Genomic DNA, 17,323 nt, shown 5'->3' with positions numbered 1-17,323 from the left:
CTAAATCAGCAAGCTGCCGAGGATTGTGGGAACCCATGGAATCGCCGTGACCAGGGATGCAGGCAGGGAGCCACGGCAACGCTGGAATGTGGGGCGTCTGAGGAGATAAGAGCTGTGAGCCCAGCCAGGGAGAGGGGAGGGATGCAGCGAGAGAGGAGCGGGGGATGGGGTGGGCAGAGTGAGGAGGGTGAGACGGAAACAGGGCGAGCAGCAATTCTGTGAATGGGGAGACAGAAACACAACACCATAAACAGCACAGAGAGCAAGACAGAGTGAGACTGAGAAAGAGGGGCGGAGGACTTAGGGGTGCACACACTGGAGATGGGAAGCCAGCCTTATTCCGCTTTGCATTTCATTTACATCCCTGGCCGTATCGACCAATCGGATTGGGAGCAAAGCCCAGGGCTTAGGAGGGGAATAAAAAGACAAAATGCCTTTGCTGCTCTCATCCCTCCCTGATAATACCCCTTCTGTTTTTCTTTTCTCTTTTTCTCCCGTCTATAAGTAGATACTGTCCGAAATGCCAGCGGAAAAGCGACACCTCCGCTTGCTGTATATCTCAGATAGACCGAGCGGGAGCAGGGGCTGAAAAGACAGCTTTAGCAACTGGGCCTATCTCCTCTCCTCTCCCTGGCTGGATGGAAGCTTGGAGTGGAGGGAGGCGGAGGGCCGGGGTGTGTTGGTTTGTGTTTGGGAAGAGAATAGAGGGTGTGAGAGGCATGATATACTGAGCTGGCCACAGATTTTGCAGAATCTTGCACTCTAAAAAACTTTGCCTACAGATCCCTTTCCTAAGCATGAGAAACCTGTTTCAAGGATGTTTATGAGGTGCCACCCATCTTTGTGAAGGTTGCCAATGCTTGCTACCAAACTACATATTTTTAGCTTTGGATAGTGGTTATTGTAGTGCACTAAGTTGCAGGTTTATCCGAAATGGAAACTCTTGTCGGTTAACTGCAATGTTTTAGATAACAGTGGATTTTTAAAACAGTGGAACCTTAACTTTAAACATATCTTAACATACTTAACAATACCAAGCCATTGTTATTTTGGCTAAATTAAATATTTTCCTATATAACTCAGCAATGTGTATTGGGTAGAATTAGGCCCATTAACACCAGTCTGTGTTGACACGATGTCATGATTGACTTTTTGTTTGTTATCACTCTTGATGTGTGTGTTTCTCAGTGTGTGGTAGCCACTGTTTGTATGTCAGGTACAGTATGTTTGCAGGTTTACTGAATTTATTTGTACAGGTGTTTGTCATGCTCTTCCCATTGTGATTCCTGTTTGTATTTGGGTTGCTATGCGTCTATTGTGCCAAAATGGACAAAGTGTTTATACTCTTTCTAAGTGTCTTTTCTGTATGTAAAGCACTATGTTATTGTCTTGGTGCTCACGTCTTTGTGTAGGCGCACCCAGACTATTGTACTGCCACTGACTGGACGCAGTGCTGGCATCACTGCTGATATAGAGCTTATTGAAAGTGATTGTTGTTGCACAGATGAGAGTTTATCTCAGTATGGGTTTGCGGCAAAGCATTCAGACATAGAGAGGGTCCTTTACCTGCCTCCACCAGACGAATGTGAAAGATAAGGTCACCTTAGGACCCCGTGTGGACCCCCTCCACCGTCACAGCGTCCTCATACTCCTCAGCCTGCACAACCTCACCCTTCTAGTTAAACAAACCAAACAATAGAAGCAGATATGTGAGGGATTAGAGGTCAGAGGGTTGGGGAATGCAACATCTCCATTTCCAGGATCAATCTTCAACCGCTTGGTAATCTCTGGCCCCAGGCCCCACATACCTCCAGTGGTCTCTCTGGCTGAGAGCTGGCATTGCCAGGCGGTGTGAGCTGGTACTTCTGCTGGGTGTGGGGGGCTGATAGGATAGTGGGGAGTGGGGTTATAACCTGATAGTGTGCATGGATGGAAGAGCATAGGGATGAGTAACAAAGGGTCCCTGCTTTATTTTCAAACCTCACCTAAATCCTCACAGATAGGTAGGTAGGTAGGTAGGTAGGTAGGTAGGTGTGTGTGCGCGCGCCAATGTACGACACAGACACAATCTTAACGTGTGTCTGTGTACTTTGTGTGCACATGTTCGGAAAGACTGTTTTAATTTGTAAATGTAAAATAACTTCTTTAGCGCAAACTGAATATTATCCCCAAGTTCCCGTTATCTTGTGTACACACATTTGTTTATTTGATACAGCCTCTCTCCTCTACAGCACTTCTGTATATCAAAGACAGCAGTGCAGAGCGCAATTGAAAATGGCTACCGTGGAGAGAGGTCTCTCTCTGCTTTTGACTGCGAAGAGGCAGAAAAAGCCCTATTCTCCACTCCCTTCTTAGATCTATTTAAATAATTGAGGAGTAAACTGACAAATTAGGCACCTTTATGGACGCCCCTGGGCTCTCTCTGGGGTCCTTTAGTTTCCCCAATACAAGAGAGTGCCACCAGCCACAGGATAATATCTCTGTGTGCTTTGAGAGGGAGGAGGGAAGGAGGGTAGTGGGCCAGGAGGGGTTTCGCCAATCAAGCGGGCCACACTTCCTCCCCCAGGTTCTAATTTTTTGCCACATTAAAGAGCTCGGCCTCCATTTAGGACACAGAGAGGCATTTTCATAATTTGCCGGGTCTTTCAACTAGCTCGGGGTGCCTTTTTTCCTCTCTCTCCTCCCTCTCTCTCACTCCGTGTCTGAATGGAAGGCCTGGGGAGGAAGAGGGGTAATTCATTCGCCTCCTTTCAACCAACCGGCTTCAGTTCTGCATAATGTTGCTGCTAGGTGTGTAAAGCAGCTAATATTTATCTCTTTAATAATTCTCTATTAGACCTAAATATTATTTGCTGTGTAAAAGCTAACACTGCTTATTGTCAGCTATACAAAAATGGTGTCATTCAGGTTTTGTTGATACATTAAGGCTAAATCATATGCCTGTATAGTTAGGAGTTAAAGACTAGTGTGTCTAATCTGTGACCATGCAGCCAGCTATGATGCTTACATCGATAACATCTGTGATGTAGTATACATACAGTGCATAATCTAGGTTAAGGTTGTCTCATTTGCTCTTTTTGACACCATCCATTCATGCACTACAGTATGCGTAAGCATCGATTCATATGTGATTGGTCACATAATTCACAGTCTCAGGGGGCATTTCATCGCTGAGAGACAAGCTAATCTAAAATCCCCCAATTTACAAATGAAAATCCCACCATCCAATTGAGCTAATAGAGGGACTTGAATGGGATAATAAGATGTGGTGTAATACTGTGTAAAAAGCCTGTAATGTTGTGTTGGTGTAACAGCCCGTGTGACTGGATGTTTGACTGTTTGCAGTGATTACAGGGGCCTGCGGGCCTGGCGGCGGCTCCGTGGCTGGGACAGGGAGCTTCTCCCTGGGTAAGGAGATACGCCTGTCTGCCCCTTCTGCTGGAGCTACAGGGACCAGGATGTCAGTAGGGAGAGTGCTCCCTGTGAGCGCTCTCTCTTTTTCACTCTGTCTCTTTCTGTCTGTCTCTCTCCCTCTCGTTCCCGGTCTCGCTGTGTCTGTACTATTGCAGTGCTTGCAGATGTGCACAAACAAGGGAGGATTAAAGCAAAACGAATCTAAACAGACAAATGGAATTAGAGTGATGGGTGTCGGTGGGCTGGTTCACAGTGATAAACATAATGATGCTCTGTATGTGTGTGAGTGTGTTCCTGTGTCTGGGGGATTATCAGTGGTTAGGTGTGTGGTGTGTATGGCTGGGTGACTGCTTCTGGGTGTCTTTGTGTGTTTGCCTATCTGTCTATGTTTTTGTAATTATGTGTGTGTATATTTACTCGGTCTCTACTTGTGTGTGTGATAAACGTGTTATTCTACATTGCCTCACAAAAACACCCTATGCATGTGTGTGGATATGTTTCTCTGTTTTCCCCGTGGTCCGGGTCATATTTCCTTCTTGTCTTTCACAGTGTCTGTTTGTGTTTGTGTACAGGAGCTGCTACCTAAGCTTGTATGTCTCTACGGGACATCAAAACTCTCCACCCAATATTTACATATGTCTAGAAAGATGAGAGAATGTTTGTGGAATATGAAGGTCTAATTTTGACATAGTGCCCTGCAGTTCATGTGCTGATGTTGTATGTAGGCTTGTTTTCTTGCGACAGGAGTCTGTGTGTTTGTGCACTGAGGAGGTCAGGAGTGTGGCAGAGCCAGCAGGAGGGCAGTGATCAACAGACTGGGGCTCCCCTGCCGAGGGGCACTGGGATTAGGGCTAAACCCTGCCCTGCCAGATGGGCACAACACATCCCCATCATCGCACACCAGCACCTTCTGTGGAAACCAGGCAACTGGAACCATTGTGATAATAACTGGTACGCTTCTTAACTGACTCAGAGGTCAATAAAAGTACATTGACATGATCACAATAAATTCTATAAGGAGTCACCCAGTGTTACACATTTGAAAGAAATCCATAATTGCATTTAAAGAATACCCCCCTTTCCAGTTAATTAGTTTAGAATTGCAATGTATTAGCTTATTATTGATATGGATTGGTTAACTAAATGAGACGTTTGTTTATAGCAGCCATGTTAGTGAATGTATCATCAGTCATCTCTTCTCAGGACCATACAGAATGGCGGCAGGAGAGACGACTGAAATGAGATACTCTTCAAAGTATCAGCTGCTAGTGGACAGTATGGCCAGTCAGCAGGTTCAAGGGTATCGGAAATGAAACTTACAGGTTGTTTTGATGTGCTGTATTTCAGAGCCACAGGCAACACTGAAATTATTGTGTGTGTGTGTGTGTGTGTGTGTGTGTGTGTGTGTGTGTGTGTGTGTGTGTGTGTGTGTGTGTGTGTGTGTGTGTGTGTGTGTGTGTGTGTGTGTGTGTGTGTGTGTGTGTGTGTGTGTGTGTGTGTGTGTGTGTGTGTGTGTGTGTGTGTGTGTGTGTGTGTGTGTGTGTGTGTAGATTGGTGGCTCAGGAATCGGCAGTGTGTTGATGGCTTCCTGCTTGACATTTATCGCACACAACTGGCACTAAATAGTTTCCAATTCAGTTCATGAATCACTACACTGGTGTTATAGTCACTACTGTAAATGTTATACTGTTTCAGGTTAGCTTTAATAATTGTTATAAATGATGTAATAACTGAACAACGGTCTAAAAGCCCTGATAGCATCCCATAGAGGCTGTGCTGCTTCTCATTTCTAAAATAAGTGGTTTAGACTAGCCATTCAACATTTCGATGCTTAAAGTTCAACACTCTTGCTAGCAGGCCTATTTGACAAAAATGTCTACATGTTAAAATTTATGAGTATACAGCGACAACCTGCTGTACGTCTTTGTGATACCACCCCACCTGGATCTGTTATCCAGGGCGTCCCCAGCATGACTTAGGAAATTGTGTCTGTATTAGTAGAAAGCAGATTACATGAGTAAAGTGTACAAACAAATAAAAGATTACAGGCTGTGAACATGTTTCAGTCTAATGCCCTTTCAACAAGCAGTGCTCAGCACAATGCTTTTCTCTCCCCAAGCTAAATTTGGATTTCCCCTCTGATGTGAGGGCCTGCTGGCCAACTATGTCTTCCACCAAGAGCACAACCTCTGTAATGACAGTGTTCCACACGACTGGCCTGTCTCCTCCGCTGGTATTAGTTAGGCTTTGGAGTTCAAGTGACTACAGGGTTTAAACACAGATTTTTTTTTTTAAAGGGGGGAAGAAAGACTCGCTGTTGTTCTTGAAAAGCTGTGTTTATCCAGGATTAGAGACACCAGCATGTTAATAATTGTTTCTCACAGAACTGCAAAGAAGCACTTTCCTGTAATCCCCTAATCAGGCATTACACCTCTGAGCGAAGCCACAACGCAGGCGCGTGGTGTCTGTGACGCAGCACGCCCACACTGTGTGATACACCCGCGTCTTCCCCAACACCACACCAACTATGCACAAAAGCACCTGCTCTATTCATTTCCTTTTAAATCTACTTTCCTGTACCCACTACATCCATTCACTACCAAAGCTCTATTGAGACAGTAATATATTTTCCTGTATTGCTGTTTTTTGATGATGCATCTGCCGTGAATATAACAACTTGGATGTAAAAAATTTGGCTAGCATATAGAGTTGTAAATTTTCATTCTAGTAAGAGTATTTTGATGTTTTAACACCTAACAACATGTTGACATGTACAAACGTAGGTAAGGTTAGTATGCTCACCATGTTACCACGTATAACTTCTTGTTCTCCAGAAGTTGTGTGAAGCATTGCCATCCTACAAATTGGGCTTTTCTTGCCTCTTCAGTGTTTAGCTTTGGATGATGATATAATGGCCAGTTGATGGTCTCTTTCAGAATAAAATCCTATAAAAAAAGCGAGATGTTAGTCAGACCAGTTTGAAAGTAATTTCTGTGAAGTGACTTATGAGGAGGTGGAATGCATCAACTCCTTTTAATACTGCCGAGGTCACATAGTTTGCTAGTGGTTGGTCAGTACAGTGGTACAGGGTCAGACACAAGGCCACTGTACATGCTGAGATAATGACAGGTCTGAGGCTAGTCCTGGGAATGTGAGGGCAGAGTCACACAGGCAGTCAACACGGGTGCTGCTGGTTAACTGTAATAAGTCTATATATTAATAAATGCCGTAATTAGTAGAAGCATTGTTTTTTTTACATTACATTTATTAAAAAAATATTTATACTATCAGGAAGATAGTATGAAGATGAATTATCATCATGATGCACCATGAGTTTTTTTATGGCGATGCATTAGTGTGCACATGTTTGTTTGGCGATGTGTCCTTCCTGCTTTGCACAGATGCTTGTTTGTCCACATATTTGCTTGTTTAAACCACCCCCACCGTGTGTATTGCTTCAGTCTTTTCAGTTTTACATTCAGCCTCTTCTTTTTTTTTTTTTTTTTTTTTTTTTTTTTTTTTTTTTTTGAATTGTTCGTGGCCATTGTTAGTGTTGAATGTTTGTTTGTTGTTTCCCCGGTATCTGCCCGTGTCTCTTTGCAGGGCCTAGTTGGAGAGTGAGATGAGGGGATCGGCAGGGATTAACCTGGGGAATTGAATTAGTGGAGCTGTCGTCCCTGCCCTTAACATTTCAATCTCCCTGGGCTGGCTGGCGGTGCTGGAGCTAGACCTGTGATGGCCAGCAGCTGGGGAGGGAAGGAGGGAGGGAGGGAGGCAGGGGTGATGGGTGTAGAGGCAAGACACGCGTTTGACAAACAGATTAGTCTAGCACCCTGGTGGAGTGTTCCTGGTGGGGGTGGTGGTGATGGAGAAGGCAGAATGATGGAGTAGAGAAGGGCTGAAAAAGCCTAAATACTACCTAGGAGTAAGAAACATTATGATAATTTTGTATCTTCAAATCGTAATAACCAGCTATGGCCATGAGAGGGAGCACATCTTGTTTTCTATCACTTGCATACACTCAGTGACAATAGTACAAATGGAGATTTTATTATCACGTATTTCTTCAAAAATCTATCTTCTATTACTAATGTGGATAAACACTTGTTTTATGCAATTTCTTTTGTTAAATCAGCAGTTTTTGGTTTAAAGTGGCCCAAAGTTATGTTTTTCCTGTGCTATTAGAAGCCACCAGATGCATTTTTACATATGTCTACCAAAAAAATTATTGCATATAATTATTTTATAATTTTTTTTTAGGTCCAAACATTTAATTGATTTGAATTCCTTTTCAGTAATTATCAAGACAATATTTTATTTTGTGATCATTTTGGCCAATATAATGTTAATTTCTTATTTATTTGTACATCTAACCAGGTCTGTCCTGTTGGCCCAGCGGTTGTGTTGGTGAGCACTAGAAGGGGTTAGCCAGTGTGAGCTTGGGGTAATCACTACTCAATCTGAAGCCACACTGTTGCATTGTAATCCTGATGCTAAACTCCCCATTAACCCATCTGGGACACTACAACAGCCCCCGTCCCAACCTGCCTCGCAAACGCACGCATTCAAAGCGACTGTGGCTGTGGCTGTGGCTGTATGTTAGAAGTGTTGTCTGTCCCGTTAGCACCTGCTAGGGGGGGTCATGTCCAGCAAATTAAAAAAAGCTGCTGTAGGAATCTCGCCAAGTCCCACAGGAGCAACCAGCACCCGTCCCTCTTCCAGTGCTGACCCACTGGTCACTGATGAATCTCCTGTTTGTATTCCACACACACCCCCGGCTCTGGGGAGCGGTCCCAGAAGCCTCCAGTGGGACTGCTGATAATTTAAGTCAAACATTATGTCCCCGCTTGTTTGACACCCATTTAAAGCTTTTCAATCACATGTGTTTGCTACAGTCCGTTGCCTCGCCTTGGAGTGCTATCCATGTCACCTTTCAAAGACCTAATCAATTTTGTTTGATCAAGTTCATTGTGTCAAAACAATTGATTTTCTTTAGGAATCCAATTTGTGTAGTGATAATTCAGAATAGGTTAGATGTCCTCTGTTTTTTTAACAAGATAAATTCTTATAACAGTAAAGCCAACTGTGGTTTTATAAACTCAACTCCCCTCCCCCAGTGTGCCTTCCCATCTTCCCAGCATGCCCCTCCTAGTGCATGGCTGGCCAGTGTTAGTGTGCCACTAATTAAGGACTCTTAGAGAGCTGTGGAGTATACTCATTAACTAACTGTAGCATCCTTACTGTCCATGGAGTGAAAGAGGAGGGGAGGGAGGGCTAATTCAGTTTGAGGGTCTGCTGGCCTCGTGCCCAGAAGGTCAGGGAAGACCCTGACATGACAAATAAAGTTTGCAAATTATTATTTGTCCTGTTGATTGTTAAAAACATGTTGGATAATAAGTGTAATATTTTTAGACAATAAGTGTCCAGAGAGAGTGTCTTTAATTAGTTTGACTTTAATTGTATTCAGTATAAATCAGCTTTTCATTCTTTATAGTTAATGTTTAGCAAACCGTTTATTGGCTTATTCTTAAATGTGTTTACATTTTAATGTTTTTATAATTTATCAGGAATAATTGTTCTCTTTATGACTGTTCAGAAGTTGCTCTACCTAATTATGTATTCCCCACCCAATACAAAAAAAGCTGCTCCAACTGTCCCCCTCCCTGCCACTTGTTTATTCCATTTTCATGGAAATGCAAAACAAAACAAATGGCCATGTTTGTCTTTATGAAAGTAGGCCAAACAACCGCTGACAAACAAGAGGGGGAGTTGTAGGTCAGGGCGCCACAAGCCATGTGTAACCGTGCCTGACCAGAGAGCATGACACAATGTAGTAAGCCACAATAGACAAGATAACATACAAACACCCCTGCCAGAATGATGTAACATTGTCTAGACTAAACAAAAACACATGTATAAATAAACGAGTTTTCAGAGCAGGCACGCAGGGGGTGGACAAAATAACAAGAACATCACATTATAAAATACTTTAATGGTTATAACAGTTACAAATGCAGCTATTAAGACTTGATAATATGTGTCCATTTGAAGGATGTTTAATAAAAAAGATTTTATAATAAAGATATTGAGGCAATGTCGGGCATCTAACAGACTAAAGAGGTCAAATAGGATTGAGTAAAACGTCTCTCTTCACTGGAGTTCGTAAATCGCACAGCATCACAACCACCAGGGAACTGATGGGAGAAGCTAATCATTGCTTGTTTCAACTGATCAATGTTATTGATCTGTGAAGCGATACGAGTGCAAGAGAGAGAGAGAGAGAGATGCAAAATGTAATCAAAATGTCAGAACAATTTATTAAATAGTATTACATGAAACTGGAAGTTAAAGTTGGTATGTATTCTTTAACCTCCATTATAGAGGCCACTATAAAAGGAAGTTGATTTTTTTTTAAACCGGCTTTCTGAAACTAGTAAATATTCAACTACAGGTTTGGATCAGCTTGTAGAATGTTGTGGTTTTTCAATGGTGTTCTGAAGAGATTTTTAGGGTTTTTATTCATATTCTGACACACTACACTTACTCTCAAGTTCACCACTATTCACCATGGGGCTCAGCCAACATATTTTGAACACTGAGAAGCATTTTTCTTGCATGTTAAAATCAGTTAAAAGCATACATTATGAAGCACAAGTTTGTAAGTACTCCAATAAGAATTTCATTAGCAGCAGAAGTTGACCTGCTATTAGTTAGACCTCAATGTAGTCGTAGACCTCATTTAATTATAATAGATGCAATTGTTTTTAAGTGCCCACCCCCTCCCCCCCTTCGCCTCTCTATCTCTCACACACACACACACAAAAATGCACACACGCGTCATATTCTTTGTCTCCTGCCCTCTCGTCTGGCACAAGACCTCAGGTTAGACAAACGCACACACACATACAACAGATGCCCCCTGACGCTCATTCACATAAAGCGGGCACGTGATGGACGGCCTGAGTCCACAGGCCTGCCAGCCTCATGGCATTGTGTTCCCCTTGGGCTGGCAGCCGCCCTCCCTAAATACCCTTTTGTCTTGGGTGGGATAACAAAGCAGTGGCCAAGCCGATGGTGTGGCACGCGCACAGCCACTCATCCCCCTGGTCTGTGACCTAAACAGGTGGATAGGAGGGAAGGCCTGGTAGTGGCGGGTGGACGAAGAGGGGGGATGAGGAGGAGGGGGAGGGGAGAGAAGAGGCTGCATCTGTCCCCTACACTTAACGACTCCCTGGGTCAGCCACTGCCCCATATGCTCTCAGGAGAGAGGGAGGCACGCATGCAAACCCAGACTAACAGGTGGAGGAGGGAAAGAGGGGGGGATTAAGAGAGGTAAAATTGATCAGAGGAGGATAGAGGGATTTTGAAACTGTCAAATTAGCTGTATAAGAAGAAAGAGAGAGATTTGGCTATCCCCGGAAGATTTCACTTTGAGGAAATTCTTAACCCTTAAGCCATATTAAATGTTTGGCCTGCATTATGAGAAGCACTTTTTGTCTCTGCCTAACGGCCATGTTGGCTGTGTCACCATAGAGCGTCATTTCTACAACAGGCAACTGTTGCTGTATTTGTGTGTTCATGCAGTTGGCTTTGTTTTCAAGCCAGGACCTAATTTTAACGGTCAAATACGAGGCTTTTTTTAATAGCCTCATATTGTGTTTTGTGCAACTTTTCGCTGAGGTGTGTGTGTGTGTGTGTGTGTGTGTGTGTGTGTGTGTGTGTGTGTGTGTGTGTGTGTGTGTGTGTGTGTGTGTGTGTGTGTGTGTGTGTGTGTGTGTGTGTGTGTGTGTGTGTGTGTGTGTGTGTGTGTGTGTGTGTGTGTCTCTGTGTGTGTGTGTGTCTCTCTGTGTGTTGGACCATCAGATGTTCTTGGGCATTTGTGAATGTAGTAAAGCAGTTGAAACAGAAGAGAGTGAATATGCTCTTTCAGTTGTGAGTTGTTCATGAGAAGCATACAGTGAATGTGGACCAAAAGCATAATAGAATAGGAAATGCAGAAATGAAACAAATTTAACGATGGCTCGGCTCCATCAAGTGTCCCAGTAAGCCGTGCCATGTGAGCCAGCACGCTCAATACCAGAACCTTGGAACTAGCTCACCTAAATGGAATGCACTTTGTTTTTAATGTTATCAATTACTCCAGCGCTTTTTTCTTCTGTGGCGAGCCAAAATGTCTGATGTGACTGAGTCTGACGTGGAGTATGGCAGCACTGGGTCGCAGGTTTAAACACAGGAGCTCGCAGCACAAACTGTGGAAAATGGAGCATTTACAGCAGACTTTGTGGCTCGTCATCACAGGATGCTTCTGTGCAATGACACCCTGAAACAGTTCATTGATGTATAACACTCAATGAAATATTGAAATAAGCAAAGAAGAGATTCTGCCTTTTGGGCTGATTTGCCTTTCCTCCCTCTCTGCACTGGAGTCTAACTAACTGTCCATCTAGGGGGGCTGGGGCGGGGGGTCTCCAAGCTCTAATCGCTTGGATGCAGCTAATTAATTTTAGTTCCTCCTATAGGCCCACTGTCTCACAAGAGAATAGTGTTTGCAGGAGATTAAGAGATAGAATGTTTGTTAGAAAGGTGTAAATGATCAGTGAGGACTCATCACGTGCACCTCTGTTAATTGTCATAATGAGGAGTCTCGTGGGCTCAGCGGCCTGGTGAGGAGGAGAGAAGTGGGTCTTTCACAGGTAGCAACAGTATCATGTGGTTGAGTAGAAACAGGGGGACCCACCACATGTACTTATATTGTCTAAACATATCAAAGAAAAATTAAACGTTGTATTATGTTGCTGGTAATCGGGAATTACAGTAAGAGAAAGCTTGCCTTTTTTATGGTTTAATTCATTAACATTGTTAAATTTATGGGGCCAGGAATTAATGTAACATGAATAAATTATTATTATTATTAGTATTATTGCACTGCTTTTTCTCTTTTGAGATACAGTGTAGCTGTTTTTGATATTCCATGTAGCCTGTGGTGAGAATACTGACAGAATGGAGAGAAATTGGCTGCGTTCACCATGAAGTCATTCAATTTGTAAGCTATTTGTGATCAAAAGGTGTGTTTGAGGCCGTAAACTATGGAGTTTGATCATGGCTTACATGCAATGTCAAATGTCATCTGTTCCTGCTATTTTCCCCAATTTGAGTTGAAAGTAAGTATTAAGCCAGAAGAGAATATCAAAAGCTTCCTATGTAAATGTTGTTAAATACCACTACTGAAGTTTATTATATACTGTATTGTTTCTGACTCACATTTGATGCCCAAAATCCTCACTCTGCTCTGACTCAGTGGGCTTTCAAGTGGATTACAGTGGGTTACGTTCATCAGTTCTTTGACTTAGACCACACAGCCTGATAATGTAAATTTTATGGACTAAACCATGCAAAAAAAAAATTTTTGAACTTGAAGGTTAATTCTTGAACTTGGAAACAGCGGCTTGAAAAAAAACAAATCTGGACATAAGGTCCAACTTACTTGTTGTTTATGGGGCTTTCCTACAACTGAATTTTGAGGGGAATAGCAGGAACAACTAACATGACATATTTAACTGAACTGAGCAACTCCATCCACTGAGCAAAGCCACGAGATTTGGTTGAACATTTCAGAAACCAAACATAAGCTGGGCTTTTGTTGAGGATTTCTTTGTCAACATGTGTATTTTGAGTGTTTTCTCATATTGTGGCTTTACATGCCACATGTATGTATGACAGAAACCGACATGAGAACTGTCCTTTGCTTTATATCATAATGTGGCTCCATTTAAAACTGAGTGCCCAAATTGTTTGTTTAAACTCTAGCACTTCAGCATTATTAATGATCATCACTTAGGGGCGAGTATACTTGTAATATTTCAGCACTTTACTCTTTACCCCCCAGCTGTGTGAGGGACATCACCATTAGGATGAAAGGTAATCCACTATGAAAATATTTCCATTTGTCTCATAAAGAGATTTTTATTAATGGTCAGGGAATAGTTAATCCAAGATGTTTGAAAGACATGCAAGCTTAAAATGCATTAACACTAAATTTCAGCATTTTAAGAAGAATATTGTCATTGAACATACATTTAACTGTATTATGATAACTGTTATTTTTGCAAAAAAGTTGATTTGTCCTAAATTGTCAAAATAAAACATTAACTCTTAAGCAAACATGTCCTTTTAAATAGACAGCCTTTTTAGTGCTAACTAGGTGAGCTTTAACTAACTAGGTATTAACTCAACCCATAAGCATAGTAATAATGTGTTTTTTAACATATGCTGAGATCTGGTAATCTTCTTATCGGTTTGAGGGTTTTTTTATGTGCCCCTGAATAGCTTAACAAAATATGCTTCAGTAATGGATGGTGTATCCTCATCCATCGCCCTCCTCCCACCTACTATAACTTAAAATGGGCCATCAAGTGGCTAATGAACTGATAAGCCCTCTGTGTCCTGTGGGGCTTATGAACATCATAAGCCAAATGTTTAGGCATATTTGGTGAGACAGTTTTTTGAAAGAACACTAATGTGGGCAAAGGACCCTGATGAAAAAACGAGTCCCTACAGTTATGAGACAGTGTGAGTTTATTTAGAGTAGTTTTGATTTATCTGATGATGGTTTTGCGATGCTCGCTGGTGTAGAAAGAATGTGTGGCCCTTTGCTTTAACAGACCTCCAGCTAGTCAAGCTGCTAGTATCATTATCAGTTTTGGATCTCTGTAAATCCATGGATTTGTGTGAGCAGTCTGAGAAATTAAAATAACATGCTTTTTACTGCGCTTACTTTAAATCTCTTTAGACTTCATTTTTTAAAACATCTAAATCTGTTATTATGTAGGCTATACAAAACCCTTTTTAATTTAATCTTTGACAAGATTATCAGATTCATTGATGATGTCACAAACTTAAATAATTTCAGAAAATGTCGACTAAGCCTGGATAAGCACTTTCAAGGGGATACTGCTGGATTAGCTTAAAAATATTATTTGTTTGTTTTTATTAGTTGTTGGCACATTTTTCCACATCATCTTATTGCTTTATTTTTTATTTTCATTACAATGTCTAGCAATAAATACACATGCATATACTGTATATATCATGCAGGCTATCAAACAAGTTGTAAGATCTAAAAGCAATGTGGTAATTTGAATCGAAATGACTGATCCTTTTTTTTTTTTTTTTTTTTTTTATAGAGCCATAAATTAATTTTTACATTTTTAACAAACTGTCCCACATTGCTGGCAGTTTTTATCATCTCTCTCCGTCTGTCTTTCTCTTTTTCTCATTAATAAACTATTTTTTCTGCCTATTCATCACTTTACATTCAATGAAAGTTCCAGTGACAGCAGCAGAAGTAGATCGTATTTTTTCTTGGTTTCAGAGGAAAACTCTAGAGACTTCTGCAGGGACAACCTTGAGGAAATCTCATAATCTCCATATCCTAACTATTGATAGTCTGGTTAATTCCTTTTGATAATTTCTAAATAAGATCGCTCGTTCAACCTACTCTCATGTCATTTTCATAACTGATGATCAGACCACATTCTCGGTGAATTATCCCCTGTCCCACCCTGCATGCGTTGCGGCCTTAACCACCAACTTTGAACAGGCCGATGGTTTGCGGATGACTCTGGTTTGTGACCGACCGGGCAACATCCAGACCGGGGGACAAGGGGCGCTGTGCAGCCCGCTGTTCGACCAAAACCAAGAGGGATTACTGCAGCGTCTGTTGGTCCCATATGCTCCTTAGCGCTGCTTTGGTCTTGATTAAAACTCGTTGTATGTATGAAGCATTGTGGAGGCCGAATGTCTAATCCTCCTCATGACTTGTGCACTTTGAAGACACGAGACTCCAAGGTTACAATAACAAGCGGGGTGAAGCCATTGTGTTTCAGTTGATATTGGATGTATCCGTGAGCATTGATTAGGGCCAAGTGGGTGCATTGTTAAGCGTGGAAATTTAAAGTGACACGGACAGTGACTCTTAGTGGTACATCTTTACATCACATCCTTCTTCATTGGCTGTTTGCAGTAAGACGAACTTTACGCATGCACGTGGTACATATTCATCACCAGCTGATATTGAGAGGGAAATAGTTTGTACGTTTATGAGCTATTTCTACATTTTTTTCTTCTTCTTGTCCTCAAACGTTTTCGTGATTCTTCCTCGATTCAGTCACTTGACGCATCAGTCGTTACAAATAGGAGTTTTTCTACAGCTGACATTTAAAAGTGACCTTGCAGCCTGAAACTTTTTTTTTTTTTTTTTTTTCCTCTTGCTTGAGCAGTCTAGATGGAGGAGTTGTTGACACTGAGAGGAGACACGTCTCATGAATATTCAGGCTTCTCTCAGCCCAGGCTATTGTTTCCAAGTTCAATTGTTGCATTGTTTTATCTCCATAACGATGCATATGCGTGTTGCTAAACTTGGCGTTGTATTGTGGCGATATAACTGATGTTTGAATATTAGAACGCTAAAATCGGCCTGTGTGATAAATTAAAAGAACATCACCAGCAGCACCCGGCTATAAACAGCTACTTCTGTTTCACCCTTGAATAAGTTATAGATACGGGCTATTGTGTAATTAAGTCTTTCAAACGTACAACCCAAACCCTAACACACACACACACACACACACACACACACACACACACACACACACACACACACACACACACACACACACACACACACACACACACCTTTTCTGTCCACGCAGGAGTGGAATCAAAGTCGCTCTTCTCTTTAACGCTTCGATTATTTCAGGCAACGCTTTTAATTAGTGTGCTCCTTTAGCGGTGACTCCAATGAAAGAGAGATTATTGGCAATGTCAAGGATGCTAATTGAATGTTGGACTTCTAACAATTAGCCCACTGCAGAGCCATGTCGACTCATTACAGATCCCATAGCCGCTCTGTCTTTATTTTCTCCTGTCGTCCAGAAGCTGTCAGCAACGTTGAACTTGAGATTTGGAGCAAAAAAGTAGATACAAACAAACCGTCTTTAAAAAAAAAAAAAAAAAAAAACAGCCTTAACCTTCTGACACCTCAGATTTATTTGAAGAAGCTTCTTTGCACTGCAGTGGAGTTAAAAATAACTTATTTATCGTGACGAGTAATGTGCAAATAAACTCACCTAATTTCACCTCATGCAGCATTTCGGTGAGAACGTTATAATCCTGTGTACAGTATTTTAAAGGCATCTACACACTTGATAGCCAAAATAAGAACTTTACAGGAATATTATTGTGAGTGTTTCTTGAGTTCAGGTTCAAAAATACAACACACACTTAGATTACTTTTTTTTTCACGACCCAGCTTCATGTTTACAAAAAAGATCATCTCCAACTGCCAACTACCAAATAAAAAAAAAACTCAGCCAAAAGAATATCTGCAGTGATATTCAGTTCATTCTTGTACTTTGTTATGCTGCAGTGTTTCTCCTTCCGATGCATTTTAGGCCTACAAAATATGTGATTAAAGCAAATGTATCGCCGTTTCTTGAGAGAATGAAATATCCACGTGTGTACGTTTGTCCTTGTTGGATCAAATATTAAGGTTCCATATTAGATCGCACATTTGGGGATCAGTCGTGTAAACCCATGCGGTGGGCTTTGAATGGGACCAGTGCTGCCCCTGCGCCCCAGAGAAACCCCCGCCGGTAAAATATTGGGATTAGCATCTCTTGGAGGCCGGGATTAAACACTGCTTTCTCAAACCACACACTCTCTTTGTTAAGACTATCTGAATTGAACTGCCGGAAACTAAGATATGAAAAAACGCCACCCGAGCAGGGGATAAACCATTACCCTATATTCATTTTTTAGTTCAGCGTTCGACTAATTTGAAAATGTTTCGTTAACGGACCTTTAACAGAGTTCTTTTGTGGACGTATGCTCTCTTATCACTATATAGCTA

This window comes from Perca flavescens, chromosome 20, assembly GCF_004354835.1.
Source record: "Perca flavescens isolate YP-PL-M2 chromosome 20, PFLA_1.0, whole genome shotgun sequence".
In the NCBI taxonomy this organism is placed as follows: domain Eukaryota; kingdom Metazoa; phylum Chordata; class Actinopteri; order Perciformes; family Percidae; genus Perca; species Perca flavescens.
Note: the sequence above shows the minus strand (reverse complement) of the source record.